This window comes from Chelonoidis abingdonii, chromosome 1 (genome assembly GCF_003597395.2).
Source record: "Chelonoidis abingdonii isolate Lonesome George chromosome 1, CheloAbing_2.0, whole genome shotgun sequence".
Lineage (NCBI taxonomy): Eukaryota > Metazoa > Chordata > Testudines > Testudinidae > Chelonoidis > Chelonoidis abingdonii.
The window spans coordinates 371205715-371208857 of record NC_133769.1 but is presented as its reverse complement, the minus strand read 5'-3'; the positions used below and the strand labels follow the sequence as shown (position 1 = coordinate 371208857).

The 3143-nt window shown below is 51.4% G+C and overlaps 1 pseudogene; it reads left to right on the top strand.

Annotated features, from left to right (window-relative positions):
- LOC116839609 (ubiquilin-1 pseudogene) lies at nucleotides 1–1635 on the top strand (annotated as a pseudogene).
- The last annotated feature ends 1508 nt before the right edge of the window (nucleotides 1636–3143 follow it).

The window sequence follows — 3143 nt, the reverse complement described above, 5'->3', positions numbered from 1 at the left end:
ATGGCTGGGAAAGGACAGGGCCCTGGCAGAGGGGCAGGATCATCAAAGCTCCAGATCATCAAAGTGACAGTGAAGAGCCTCGAGGAAAGGGAGGAGTTTGCAATGTGGGAGAACAGCACCATTGCCGACTTTCGAGGCGAAATTGCCAAGCGCTTCCACGCTCCCACTAACCTGCTCCTCTTGATCTTTGCTGGGAAAGTTTTGAACGACCAAGATACTCTCAGCGAGGCCGGGATCCATGACGGATTCTCCATCCACCTTGTCATCAGGCCTCAAATGAGAGCAAAGGACCAGGAAGCTCAGCAAACTAACGCCAGCACACATGCTGCCACCCTCCCTCCTCGCTCAGCTGGTCTGGCAGATCTGAGCATGCTAGCTGGGAGTGCACCCAGTATTTTAGCTTTCCTAAATGAGTTCCAGGAACTGCTGGTGGTCAACCCCGAAATGATCCTACAGATTCTGGAAAATCCCTTTGTCCAGAGCGTGCTGTCAAACACCAACCTGATAAAAGGGTTCTTAAGGGAACATCCCCTGCTCCAGCAGTTTGCACAGCAAAATCCAGAGGTCAGCCACATCTGGAACAACCCAGCCCTCCTGCGAGAAATGATCGAGTCCATTAGGAACTCAACAATGATGCAGGAAATACTGAGAAACAGGAGCCAGACTTTTCTGCTGGGTGGAGACAAAGTCTTGTGGCAAATGCTCCCTGATACTCCAAAGCCAACATTGAAAGGACCACAGGCACGGTGTGGGAGTGACCCACCCCAGAACAAGCTGCCCCCAGAAGGGGTCAGCCAACCGTCCCACACAGAAAACAGAGACCCTTTGCCGAACCCTTGGGCATCTCAGTTTGGTCCACAGAGTTCCACCCCCCATCACAACCATGGCATTGACATTGGGGGTATTCATGTCAGCAACAGCCCAAACTGCAGCCCGGAACAGAGTCCCTGGGTGCTGCCTGGAGTTGCAGCTGGGATATGTAACATGACGGAAGTGCAGAACACCTCACCAGAGATAACCAGGAATGCCCAGCCTTTCCAGAGCATCCTGTCTGTCCCCTACATGAGGAATATAATGCAGGCCCTGAGCCAGTACCCCAGTCTCATCGTGCACTTCATGTTGAGTAACCCCCGGTTCGTTGGTATCCTATATCCCCTCCAAGAAGTAGCGCGGGAGCTCCAAGCCCTCCTCCAGCTGCTGCACAGCCCAGACATGCCATTAGTGATGGCAAACCCGAGAGCCACCAAGGCTCTGTTCCAGATTCAGCAGGGTTTCCAGACCCTGGGGCTGGAAGTGCTCAGGTTCGCCCGAGGCAGTGCTCCTGGCTCAGGGGCAGCGGGACGCCCTGCCGATGGCAGAGAAGTAACTGGGACTGGTTCTGAGCCATGTGAAAATGCAAGCCAAGCCCCAAGATTGGCCGAGACGGGGTGCCAGCAAATCGTGCAAAGTCTTGGTCAAGCAAGCCTCCTGCTTCCCCAAATTCCAGAAACCCAATTCCAGCAGCAGCTGGAGCAGCTCTACATAATGGGTTTCCTGAACCACGAGGTCAACACACAAGCTCTGAGAGAGGCTGGTGGAGACATCAATGCTGCCATAGACAAACTACTGGGCTCCCAGCCATCCTGGCCACGTTAGCCGTTCTGTTTTTGCTGTTGGCTCTGAAGACTAAGCTGCTTGGGGCTCTGTCCTTTGGACTCTTGTTACTCTGTCTTGCTATAAACGAAAGCTGATCACGATGTGTCCTGAGTAGTAGTTTTTTTCAAGCAGTGGCCTCTGAGTTCAAAACTTAGGGTGCACTGTGACTATCAGTGATCATTACTCCATGATCATTGGTCTGTCTTGCCTACAGCTCTCAAAAATTAATTTCTTATTAAAATATTAGCCTCCAGCGATAATTGAAGTGCTGTCTTTTGTGGCATCCGTCTGTTTTCTGATGGCCTAAGCTCCAGACACACAAGGGAGGGATGGTGGTGGGCAGAGGAACACATGAAGGAGCTGATTTCTCCCTCCACTGCTTGTCTTCATGGTTGATTATCAAAGGTTCTTTTTAGATCCCTAACTACTGGATCTCTAGGGGACGGCCCGACCCAAAAGCATCTGTTCTCTTTAGGTGGATACAAGCTCTCAACCTTTCCATGCAATTAAGCCAGCATTGGTCATGTCTTGCCATAACTTCAGCTTAGGGATCTGGCTGAAGATTCAGCTAAAGCACAACTGCCAAGAAGCTCTTGCGTGACTTAACCCAAGCAAAGGATGTGAAGGATCCAGGCTGTGCCATGCCCTCCCCTGCTTTGATTCTGGGGGCTGCCCAGACACAAGGGAGAACTCCCCCCTCAATATCCACAAACCCACTTCCTGGCTTTCCTTCAAATCCCACCTGAAAGCTCCCCTTTGCTGGGAGGCTACAAAAAACCCTGACCAGTGCTTAGACTGCTGCTGTGCTGAGACCTTCATGTTGACCAGTATTGTCTCAATGCTGTGTTTCCTCATCTGGCTGTATCCACCTCTTCTCTCTTGTCTCATACCTACCTCGTGAGCTCCTCGGGGCTGGGACTGTCTTTTTGGTGTGTGTTTGTGCAGCACCCAGCACAGTGGGGTCCTGGTCCATGGGCTCTCAGGCACTACAATAATACAAATAGTGAATAGTCACCATCATGTAAGGTGTTGATAGTCACGTAAAGAGGCTGTGCAGTCTAGCCGATGGGGCACTAGACTTGGGTTAGGAGACCTGGTCTCCTTTCCCAGGGTGGCTGGTGACTTTCTCTTGGATCAGTCACAAATTCTCCATAGTCCTTTCCGACTGGCATCCTGGGGATGGCAAGTTTGGATTGGCTCTTGTAGGACGGTTTGAGCTCTCTGGATCAGTGTTTTTCAACATTGTTGATATCAGAGTGGATGTGGTCCTGTTATCTATCCTACCTACCTAGCTGCTCTAACTCCCAATCCTCGCTAACTAGGCTCTCTAGTTAGTTCCCCATTACTGTGGCATCTGAAGGCCAGATTTTTAAAGGTACTCAGTGCGTAAACATGCAGGCAGGGGCCCAAATACCTGGATGCCTCCCAAGTGTCTGTAAGTATGTCCTCATGCCCCCCACCTTTTGAGGCAGGGGAGGTTCACGTCTCCATGTAACAGACAGAGATCT